This window comes from Oryx dammah, unplaced genomic scaffold (assembly GCF_014754425.2).
Source record: "Oryx dammah isolate SB20612 unplaced genomic scaffold, SCBI_Odam_1.1 HiC_scaffold_28, whole genome shotgun sequence".
NCBI classification, from domain to species: domain Eukaryota; kingdom Metazoa; phylum Chordata; class Mammalia; order Artiodactyla; family Bovidae; genus Oryx; species Oryx dammah.
This window is the reverse complement of record NW_024070212.1, coordinates 99,429,668-99,442,315: the sequence shown is the minus strand read 5'-3', so window position 1 is coordinate 99,442,315 and position 12,648 is coordinate 99,429,668. Positions and strand designations below refer to the sequence as shown.

At 42.0% G+C, this 12,648-nt stretch overlaps 1 protein-coding gene and 1 pseudogene across 7 annotated transcripts in view; both read left to right on the top strand.

The window, feature by feature from the left end:
• The window catches only part of RNF220 (ring finger protein 220), a 262,276-nt gene that overhangs the window by 33,590 nt on the left and 216,038 nt on the right, over positions 1-12,648 (top strand). The gene's annotated exons all lie outside the window — the stretch shown is intronic.
• On the top strand, positions 4,008-5,007 carry LOC120856250 (annotated as a pseudogene).

The following is a 12,648-nucleotide window of genomic DNA, read 5'->3' as shown; positions in this document are numbered from 1 at the left end:
CATCGAGTCAGTGGTGCCATCCAGCCATCTCATCCTCTGTCGTCCCCTTCTTCTCCTGCCCCCAATCCCTCCCAGCATCAAAGTCTTTCCCAATGAGCTTCCCTGGTGGCTCAGAGGTTAAAGCGTCTGCCTGGAATGAGGGAGAACCAGGTTCGATCCCTAGGTTGGGAAGATCCCCTGGAGAAGGAAATGGCAACCCACTCCAGTACTCTTGCCTGGAAAATCCCATGGAAGGAGGAGCCTGGTAGGCTACAGTCCATGGGGTCGCAAAGAGTTGGACACGACTGAGCGACTTCACTTTCACTTTCAACTCTTCACATGAGGTGGCCAAAGTACTGGAGTTTCAGCTTTAGCATCATTCCTTCCAAAGAAATCCCAGGGCTGATCTCCTTTAGAAAGGACTGGTTGGATCTCCTTGCAGTCCAAGGGACTCTCGACCACAGTTCAAAAGCATCAATTCTTCGGCGCTCATAGTTCACAGGAATTAGGTCAAGGAATCCTTTTTTCTTTTTTCAGTTTTATAACTTGATTTCACAATCAGTCACAAGTTCTCACCAATATTGACTGCAGATTTTTGAAAGCAGTGACAGGTGCATAGGTATCCGGCATACACAGTTTATTTGGTAAACTTCATTCTCAGTATGTTTTCTAGACAACCACACCTGAATGGCTTCAGTATAGAGCATTCCTTATTCCTTTGGCCCAGACAAATTTATTGAGCCTGGTATCAATGCACTCATCTGGAGTTTTGTTTTTTTTTTTTCATGGCAAATTTCCAGATCTGAGTGCCTGAGGGGTATACTTCTTGAAATCTACGCCATGGTGGTGGTGGTGGTTCAGTTGTTAAGTCATGTCCGACTCTTTGTGACCCCGTGGAGTGTAGCACACCAGACCTCCCTGTCCCTTACTGTCTTCTGGAGTTTGCCCCAGTTAATGTCCATTGAGTCAGTGATGAGCCCTGAATTTTACAATAAGGAGCTCATGATCTGATCCACAGTTGGCTCCAGGTCTTGCCTTTGCTGACGGTATAGAGCTTCTCCATCTTTGGCTGCAAAGAATGTAATCAGTCTGATTTTGGTATTGACCATCTGGTGATGTCCATGTGTAGAGTCTTCTCTTGTGTTGTTGGAAAAATGTGTTTGCTACGACCAATGCATTCTCTTGGTGAAACTCTGGTAGCCTTTCCCCTGCTTCATTTTGTTCTCTAAGGTCAAACTTGCCTGTTACTCCAGGTATCTCTTGATTTCCTACTTTTGCATTCCAGTCCCCTGGATGAATAGGACATCTTTTTATGGTGTTAGTTCTAGGAAGTCTTACCAGTCTTCATAGAACTGGTCAACTTCAGCTTCTTTGGCACCAGTGGTTGGGGCATAGACTTGGATTACTGTGATGTTGAATGGTTTGCCTTGGAAACGAACCGAAATCATTCTGTCATTTTGATGCGCCTGTAATTGTTAATGGTGTAGTCTGCAGTCACTACCTCACTGATGCCAGAACAGTTCTCATTCACTCCAGCCTTCTTTGTAGGACCCAGGTTGGAAAGCAGGGAATCCTTTATGTTTCGATTCGCAGGTATCTTCTATGTGAAGCCTTTTCTGATTTTTAATTCTCAACGAAAATAGCTTTTCACTTATAAATGTGTCTAGCAGTATACTATTGTTAATGTGCCTCTTGGTTTTTTCCTAAGTGCATTACTTTTTCTTTTATATTGTGAAATATAGCTTCCCTAGAGAAAGGTTCACAAAACATATGGGTACAGTTAAACAAATAATTGAACACTCAGTGAAACTGCAGCCAGCCCAACAGAACATTTCCAGCATCCTAGAAGTCCTTGTATCCTTCACCTTGATCACAACCCACCCCTCCCTTACCTGGATACTGACTCCCTTCATTTTTCTTTAACTCTATTTATTTATTTGGCTGCACCAGGTCTTGCTGTAGCACTCGGAATCTTCAGTCTTCATTGTGGCAGGTGCGATATTTAGTTGCAGCATGGGAACTCTTAGTTGCGGCATGTGGAATCCAGTTCCCTGACCAGGGGTTGAACCCAAGCCCCCTTCACTGAGAGCTCAGAGTCTTAGTCACTGAACCACCAGGGAAGTTCCTCCCTTGACTTTTATAATGATTCCTTTCAGTTTTTCTTTATAATTTTATTACATATACCTCTATCCTTAAACAATTTGTGCTTTTGGATATTCATATGGGTAAAATTTTTGCCATAGTGAAAACAACACCCAGTGGTGGATGTGACTGGTGATAGTAGCAAAGTCCGATGCTGTAAAGAGCAATATTGTGTAGGAACCTGGAATGTCAGGTCCGTGAATCAAGGTAAATTGGAAGTGGTCAAACAGGAGATGGCAAGAGTGAACATTGAGATTTTAGGAATCCGTGAACTAAAATAGACTGGAAAGGGTGAATTTAACTCAGATGACCAGTATATCTACTAATGTGGACAAGAATTCCTTAGAAGAAAGGGAGTAGCCCTCATAGTCAACAAAAGAGTCCAAAATGCAGTACTTGGGTGCAATCTCAAAAATGACAGAATTATCTCCATTCGTTTCCAAGGCAAACCATTCAGCATCTCAGTAAACCGAGTCTATGCCCCGACCAGTAACGCTGAAGAAGCTGCAGTTGAATGGTTCTATGAAGACCTACAAGACCTTTTAGAACTAACATCCAAAAAAGATGTGCTTTTCATTATAGGCGACTGGAACGCAAAAGTAGGAAGTCAAGAGATACCTGGAGTAACAGGTAAATTTGGCCTTGGAATACAAAATGAAGCAGGGCAAAGGCCAACAGTTTTGCCAAGAGAATGCATTGGTCATAGCAAACACCCTCTTCCAACAACACAAGAGAAGACTCTACACATGGATATCAACAGATGGTCAATACCAAAATCAGATTGATTATATTCTTTGCAGCCAGAGATGGAGAAGCTCTATACAGTCAGCAAAAACAAGACTGGGAACTGACTGTGGCTCAGATCATGAATACCTTATTGCAAAATTTAGACTTAAATTGAAGAAAGTAGAGACAACCACTAGACCATTCAGGTATGGCCTAAATCAAATCCCTTACAATTATACAGTAGAAGTGACAAATAGATTCAAGGGATTAGATCTGATGGACAGAGTGCCTGAAGAACTATGGAGAGAGGTTGGTGACATTGTACAGGAGGCAGGGATCAAGACCATCCCCATGGAAAAGAAATGCAAAGACAAAATGGTCGTCTGGGGAGGCCTTACAAATAGCTGTGAAAAGAAAAGTGAAAAGCAAAGGAGAAAAGGAAAGATATAAGCATCTGAATGCAGAGTTCCAAAGAATAGCAAGGAGAGATAAGAAAGCCTTCCTCAGTAATCTATGCAAAGAAATAGAGGAAAATAATAGAATGGGAATAACTAGAGATCTCTTCAAGAAACTTAGAGATACCAAGGGAACATTTCATGCAAAGACGGGCTCGATAAAGGACAGAAATGGTATGGACCTAACAGAAGCAGAAGATATTAAGAAGAGATGGCAAGAATACACAGAAGAACTATACAAAACACATCTTCACGACCCAGATAATCATGATGGTATGATCACTCACCTAGAGCCAGACATCCTGGAATGCAAAGTCAAGTGGGCCTTAGAAAGCATCACTACAAACAAAGCTAGTGGAGGTGATGGAATTCCAGTTGAGCTATTTCAAATCCTGATAGATGATTCTGTGAAAGTGCTGCACTCAATATGCCAGCAAATTTGGAAGACTCAGCAGCGGCCACAGGACTGGAAAAGGTCAGTTTTCATTCTAATCCCAAGGAAAGGCAATCCCAAAGAATGTTCAATCTACCACACAATTGCGTTCATCTCACACGCTAGCAAATCAACGCTCAAAATTCTCCAAGCCAGGCTCCAGCAGTATATGAACGGAGAACTTCCAGATGTTTCGGCTGGTTTTAGAAAAGGCAGAGGAACCAGAGATCAAATTGCCAACATCCACTGGATCATCAAAAAAGCAAGAGAGATTCTGAGCCTAGTATGGTGCCGAGCACAGCGAGCTTCGCAGGCAGCGGCGGCAGCGGTGGTGGCGGCCTGAGCTTTGGGGCAGCCCGCTTCCCTCCTCCCAGTCGCTTCGCTTCCTTTCCCCGTGGTCAGCATGAAAGCCTTCAGTCCAGTGAGGTCCGTTAGGAAAAACAGCCTTTCGGACCACGGACTGGGCATCTCCCAGAGCAAAACCCCGGTGGACGGCCCGATGAGCCTGCTGCACAACGTGAACGAGTGCTACCCCAAGCTCAAGGGGCTGGCGCCCAGCACCCGCAAACAAGACGGTGAGTGAGGTGGGAATCCTGCACCGCGTCATCGACTTGCAGATCGCGCTGGACTCGCACCCCTCCATCGTTAGTGTGCTCCGCCCGCGACCCCGAGCCAGGCGTCCAGGATGCTGCTCACCACCCTCAACACCGACATCAGCATCCTGCCTTGCAGGCTTCTGAATCCCCTTCTGAGTTAATGTCAAATGACAGCAAAGCGCTCTGTGGCTGAATAAATGGTGTTCATGACTTTTTTCCCCATTTGCACAACAACAACAAATCCACAGGCTCTTTTAAGGCACTGAACTTATTTTCCAACCATTTCACAAGGAGGACAACAAGTCAAATGGATCTTAAAAAAAAAAAAAGGAAGGAAAACTTAAGAATGATCAACTTCCGCAGGGTGTTTTCTGACCTGGACTGTGATATTAGTTATTTATGAAAAAGACTTTTAAATGCCCTTTCTGCAGTTGGAAGGTTTTCTTTATATACTATTCCCACCACGGGGAGCGAAAACATTAAAATTACAAGGAATTGCCCAATTTAAGCAGACTTTGACTTTTTTCAAAGGTGGAACGTGAATACCAGAAGGATCCAGTATTCAGTTACTTAAATGAAGTCTTTTGGTCAGAAATTACCTTTTTGACACAAGCCTACTGAATGCTGTGTATATATTTATATATAAATATATATATACTGAGTGAAACCTAGTGAACTCTTTAAAGTTTTCTTGTATAGTGGCAGAAATGTACATTTCTGCATACAAAGTGTAATGATGTACTTATTCATGCTAAACTTTTTATAAAAGTTTAGTTGTAAACTTAACCCTTTTATACAAAATAAATCAAGTGTGTTTAAAAAAAAAAGCAAGAAAGTTTCAGAAAAACATCTACTTCTGCTTTATTGACTACGCCAAAGCCTTTGACTGGATGCAGTTCAGCCGCTCAGACATGTCTGGCTCTTTGCTACCCCATGGATTGCACACGCCAGGCCTCCCTGTCCATCACCCACTCCTGGAGTTTACTCAAACTCACATCTATCGAGTCCGTGATGTCATCCAACCATCTCATCCTCCATCATCCCCATCTCCTCCCACCTTGATTCTTTCCCAGCATCAGGATGTTTTCCATTCAGTCATTTCTTCGCATCAGGTGGCCAATGGTGAGTTTCAGCTTCAGCATCAGTCCTTCCAGTGAATATTCAGGACTGATTTCCTGTAGGACTGACTCGTTGGATCTCCTTGCAGTCCAAGGGACTCTCAAGAGCCATCGACACCACAGTTCAAAAGGATCAGTTCTTCGGTGCTCAGCTTTCTTTATAGTCCAGCTCTCACATCCATACATGACTAGTGGAAAAACCATAGCTTTGACTAGATGGACCTTTGTTGGCAAAGTAAAATTCATAAAGAGATGGAAATACCAGCTCACCTGACCTTTCTCCTGATAAATCTGTATGCAGATCAAGAAGCAACAGTTAGAACTGGACAAGGAACAACAGACTGGTTCTAAATCAGGAAAGGAGTATGTCAAGGCTGTCACCTGGCTTATTTAGCTTATTTGCAGAGTACAGCATGTGAAATACTGAGCTGGATGAAGCAAAAGCTGGAATCAAGATTGCCAGGAGAAGTATCAATAACCTCAGATATGCAGATGACACCACCCTTATGGCAGAAAGTGAAGAAGAACTAAAAAGCCTCTTGATGAAAGTCAAAGAGGAAAGTGAAAATGTTGGCTTAAAACTCAACATTCAGAAAACTAAGATCATGGCATCCAGTCCCATCATTTCATGGCAAATAAATGGGGAAATAATGGAAACAGTGAGAGACTTTATTTTGGGGGGCTCCAAAATCACTACAGATGATGACTGCAGCCATAAAATTAAAAGACTCTTGTTCCTTGGAAGAAAAGTTATCCCAAACCTAGGCAGCATTTTAAAAAGCAGAGACATTACTTTGCCAACAAAGGTCCATCTAGTCAAAGCTATGGTTTTTCCAGTAGTCATGTATGTATGTGAGAATTGGACTATAAAGAAAGCTAAGTGCCAAATAATTGATGCTTTTGAAGTGTGGTGTTGGAGAAGACTCTTGAGAGTCCCTTGGACTTGCAAGGAGATCCAACCAGTCCATCCTAAGGGTAATCAGTCCTGAGTATTCATTGGAAGGATTGATGTTGAAGCTGAAGCTCCAGTACTTTGGCTACCTGATGCGAATAACTCACTCTTTGGAAAAGACCCTGATGCTGGGAAAGATTGAAGGCAGGAGGAGAAGGGGACAACAGAGGATGAGATGGTTGGATGGCATCACCGACTCAATGGACATGAGTTTGAGCAAGCTCTGGGAATTGGTGATGGACAGGGAAGCCTGGCGTGCTGCAGTCAATGGGGTCGCTCAGACACGACTGAGCGACTGAACTGAGCTGATGGGTAAAATTGTGGTTTTGTACTATTGGGTCTCGATTCCTCTACTCATTATTAAGAATATAGGATTTGTCCATATTATTGCATGTAGCTAGAATTCATTCATTTTTATTTCTATGTTATAGTCCATTGTATGAATATACCCTGATTCATGTATCCATTCTAACGATGGTATACATTTAGGTATTTCCTGTTTTTCTTCTCATGAAAAGTACTACTGAAAATATTTTAATATTTGTACTGTTAAGTGCCCTGGTGTACAGGGTATAAATTTCATTAGGGTAGAAATCTGGACGTAAAATTGCTGGGTTCTGAGATAAGAGCTTCTTCAATTTTATTAGTTAACATTGAACTGTTTTCCAAAGAGGTTCTGCCAGTTTATTCTACTACCAACATGTGCATAAGAATTTTTGTTTTTCCACATTCTCACCAGTGCTTGGTATTGTGAGACCTTTTCATTTACACCAGACTTGTTGATATATAATGATGACGTGGTGTGGTTCTTATTTACATTTCCCTGGTTACTGGGTAGAGTACCTTTTCATATCTTTATTGGCCATTGGATTTTTTGTGTGTGTGACGTACTTATTCAAAGTTTTGCTCATTTTTCTGTTGAGTTTTCTTTAACCTGATTTCTTCTCATAGACTTAGTATTTCTCTTTCAATTTCCATATAAGAATCTCCTACAAATATATATATTTATATATATGTGGGCGAGGGAGGAATCTCAGCCTGTGGGATCTCAGTTCCATGACTAGGGGTTGAACCCTGGCCATAGCAGCAAAAGCCCAAAATCCTAACCACTGGACCACCACGGAACTCCCAACCTACAGATATATTCTGTATATTCTGACTGCCCTCCTTATCTCTAACTCCATCCTCTTCATTGCTGTCAGAGTTCTGTTTCAAGACAAGCCCTGTTCTTGTAACTCCCGTGCCTGGAACCCTTCGGTGACCCCCATTGCCTCACAGGCAACACCACATGGAAGGCCCTCCATCATCTGCCTGCCGCCCAACAGGTCTCAGCTCTTACAAGTTCCTCTTAACCCTTCCTCCCTCCCTTTTTCCTGTAACCTCCATCTCTACCAAATTGCTCACAGTTCCTTGAACGCATAAAATTGTTGTACATCCGTCTTTACCAGTTATCCTTTTTCTTCCTTTTGCCCTTAATTTGGAAAACACTCTTTTGTTTTGGGGGGTGGGGAAGGAAGTAGATAAGAATAGCTTTATTACTTTGCCAAGCAAAGAGGGACACAGTAATATCAACTCGTATATATGGAATTTAGAAAGACGGTACCAGTGATCCTACATTCAGGGCAGCAAAGGAGACACAGGCTTTTAGACTCAGTGGGAGAAGGCAAGGATGGGATGATTTGAGAGAACGTACTGAAATGTAGATTCAGTTCAGTTCAGTTCAGTTGCTCAGTCGTGTCCGACTCTTTGCGACCCCATGAATCGCAGCATGCCAGGCCTCCCTGTCCATCACCAACTCCCGGAGTCCACTCAGACTCATGTCCATTAAGGCGGTGATGCCATCCAGCCATCTCCTCCTCTGTCGTCCCCTTCTCCTCCTGCCCCCAATCCCTCCCAGCATCAGGGTCTTTTCCACTGAGTCAGCTTGTTGTCTGTAAGATAGATGACCTGTGCAACTTCGATGCGAAGCAGGGCACCCAGAGCCAGTATTCTGGGACAGCCCAGGGGGACAGGGTGGGGAGGGAGGTGGGAGGGGGTTCAAGATTGGGGGGAACACATGTATACCTGTGGCCAATTCATGTTGATGTATGGCAAAAACCATCACAATATTGTAAGGTAATTACTCTCCAGTTAAAATAAATAAATTAATTAAAAAATAATTTTAAAGAAAAGAGGGACACAGTAGACTCCTGTCTTGAAAAACTGTGTTTCTAAAACTCAGTTCAAAGGTCACTTCCTTTATGAAACCCCTCCAGCCAATCTCTTGTCCTCAACACACTATTATTTTTTCTAGCAGGGCTAGAATATACAGTTTAGTACACAGATTAACCATACTCTATCGTTATGTTTAGTCTGTATACCTGTCTCCCCCATCAGATTGTATAAGCCATAAGCCCTTTGAAGGCATGGGAAACCCCTGAATGTAGAGAAATTTCTCATTTCTCTTTTCATTCTCAGGGCCTAGCACAGTGTCTGGCACAGAGCAGGTGGTGGTAAATAGTACAAATTGTTGTTAATGTTATAACAATTATTATAGGTACATGTCAATCTGTTTTCCTTATTGTGAATTCCTTGAGGGGCCTGGCACTTGGGTGGCATGCAGTGACGCTTGTCTAATGAATGAACAATTTATAAAACATCTGAAAACAGCCATTGCTTAAAAGCAATATTTGAAGTAGCAATAGAGATGTCATGAGTATTAAATTTGCAGAGAAATGAATCTGATTTACATCCATCTCATGAAGATGAAAATTTTAGCTCAAACTAATTCAAAGCAAAATTTTATAAGAAGAAATGTAAAATGTTACGGTTCAGTTAAAAATTTAAGCTGTAAAAGTAGAAAAGGCCTAGGTTGTTGGTTCATATGGAAAAGGAGTTCGAATCTATTATGTGATACTGTCCTTCATCTAAAAAAAATTAAGTTGCTGACTCCTGCAGCTCAATTCCAGAAATATAAATGACCCAATCAAAAAATGGGCCAAAGAACTAAATAGACATTTCTCCAAAGAAGACATACAGATGGCTAACAAACACATGAAAAGATGCTCAACATCACTCATTTTCAGAGAAATGCAAATCAAAACCACAATGAGGTACCATCTCATGCTGGTCAGAATGGCTGCTACAAACAATAAATGCTGGAGAGGATGTGGAGGAAAGGGAACCCTCTTACACTGTTGGTGGGATTCTGCAAACTAGTACAGCCACTATGGAGAACAGTGTGGAGATTCCTTAAAAAACTGAAAATAGAACTGCCATATGACCCAGCAATCCCACTGCTGGAAATACACACTGAGGAAACCAGTATTGAAAGAGACACGTGTATCCCAATGTTCATCACAGCACTGTTTATAATGGCCAGGACATGGAAGCAACCTAGATGTCCATCAGCAGATGAATGGATAAGAAAGCTGTGGTACATATACACAATGGAGTATTACTCAGCCATTAAAAAGAATACATTTGAATCAGTTCTAATGAGGTGGATGAAACTGGAGCCTATTATACAGAGTGAAGTAAGCCAGAAAGAAAAACACCAGTACAGTATACTAACACATATATATGGAATTTAGAAAGATGGTAACGATAACCCTATATGTGGAGACAGCAAAAGAGACACAGATGTATAGAACAGCCTTTTGGACTCTGTGGGAGAGGGAGAGGGTGGGATGATCTGAGAGAATAGCACTGAAACATGTATATTATTCATATGTGAAACAGATCGCCAGTCCAGTTTCAATGCAGGAGACAGGGCGCTCAGGGCTGGTGTGCTGGGATGACCGAGAGGGATGGGATGGGAAGGGAGGTGGGAGAGGGGTTCAGGATGGGGAACACATGTACACCCATGGCTGATTCATATTCACAATATTGTAATTAGCCTCCAATTTAAATAGATTTTTAAAAAATAAAAATAAAATAATTAAGTTACTGAAGTAGGTTATAATTTGTATACAAGTGTGGCTGGAAAGATGAAAATCTAAGGAACACAGCGTCAGGAGATTATCCTTTGACTAATGCTTATGTTTTTTTGTCTGAAAAGCTGTCATTGTTACAATGAAACCTTGTATGGCCCAGCTAAGACTTTCTTTGCTCAACAAGAATGCCTGTTTCTTTCTAAAACCGTTTTCAGGATGACACAGTGGATAAAGTTCATGTGCCTGGCACTCCGTCATAGACAAACCTACAATGATGTACAATTTCTGATCCATGAGCTCTGCTTCCACTCTGTCTCCCCACCTTCAAGAAAGCATATCATAACGCAAGAGAGCAAAAGTGACGTTATTTATTATAGTGATGACCTTGATCTGTTCCAAATTATATTTTCTAAAAACTCAATCATTTCTCTGAACTTCAATACTAAGAAATTACTCTATTCCTCATGGTTGACATCTTGGTTGAGAACCAAGGTGGTATATTTGTAGGAAGAAGAGAGATTTTGGAACCACACCAATAATAATTCGGATTGCACTTCAGTCACTGCATGTGATCCGCAGCTAGTTGCTTAATATCTCCGGCTTCCATCTGAAGAATGGACCACTTTATAAGTTCCTGTCGGGACTATAAATAATTATGTAAAACACTCAACATACTGCCTATCTCCTAAATATCTTTCAAGTCTGTATATAGTAATATATGTATATTTATCTTCTGGCTCCTCACCTCTCTGTGGCTGCCTCCCTGTTTTAAGCCACTAGTATCTGTGTTCCAGATTACTGAAGCATCCTTCTTACTGGTCTTTCACTACCCCAGGCTTGCTTGCCCTGTTTTGTTCAGAGCAAAGGATATTCTACAAGGCTGACTTGAACCCTTAACCCCTAACACGTGGAGATGGATATGTAGCTGCCATTTATTGAGCTCCTATCACACGACAGGAGCTGGCCTAGTATCTTATGTTTTATCTCATTGAATCCTCACAATAAGACCGTGATGTCAGTACCGTCATTCACCTTTAAAGAACTGAAAGTTGCAGACTGAGTGACTTGCCCAAGGCCACTCTGCTAGGAAGTAAGGGGCTCTGTGTGTGTCCAGGGTTCTCTGATTTCAAAGTCTGTGCTCTGCTCCTGTTTCAGAGCCTGGTGCTGTTAAACCTCCTCATCTCGTGACTTAACGCCCCGTGTGCTGGTTCTGGGCTTACCACATGGTCTCCCAGGAGTCTGGCTTTGCACATCACTTGGCTACACACTTTGGGAGATGGCTGTCACTTGGCTGCACACCACTTGGCTACAGGGAGAAGATGATGGCAGCAAATATCTGGTCATATATTAATAAACTGGTACTCTAGTTTTAATCTTCAGTTTTTTACGACTTAGTGAACATGCAGAAACCCCCCTAGGTTCTCTCAGTTCTGGACCACTTGATCTCATGAATAGCCATCAGCAACCTCAGTCACAACATACCCAAACTGATTTTGTTAACTTTCCCTCTTTGGAGAGGCAGTATAACCTGTAAGGCTGAGGGCCAGGGTCTGGACTTTGATAAATTTGCCATGGGAAGTACCACCTGGCATGGGTCTTCTGGCAGCCAGCCTGCTGCTCCAAATTACCACTTTCCAATGTCTACAATTAACCTTGATGACATTGATGAAAAGTCTTGATTTGATTTGAGACTTGACTGCTTTTGTAGAGTTTTAGCTGGTAACAGAAATGTAAACTCTGTCTACATTTGGTTTTATGAGACAGGCTAGTCTTTGTGAATGGCTGCTCATTTCCTAATGTTTTCTCAAGCATTCAATCAACAAACATTCTTCAAGCCCTATAACAAGGGGAAATACAAAGAAATTTAGTATTTTAAGATACTTACAGTATAATGGGGACTATTAGACACAAAAATAAGAAAATAACCAGCAATAAAAAATACAAGATCCCAGTCCTTTCACATGATAAGCATTCTGTGAATCAAATGGGTTTGAAGTGAGTGTTTGATGTAACATGTGCCTGGAGCTTATGTGGAAGCTCAATAAATATTTGTTGAATGATTGTTGAATGTTCACCTTCCAGATGCCACTCTCATAGAAAACTAATCCATATCTCTAGCCCTGACCTCTTGACAAAGCTGCAGACTTGTGACATCCAGCAACCCACTGGACCACTTGATCTCATGAATAGCCCATCAGCAATCTCAGTCACAACATATCCAAACTGATTTTGTTAACTTTCCCTCTTTGGAGAGGCAGTATAACCTTGGAATACTCTGAGCATGGAGTCTGGAACACTGGCTTCAGCTGCAGCTCCCATACTTAATGGGTAAG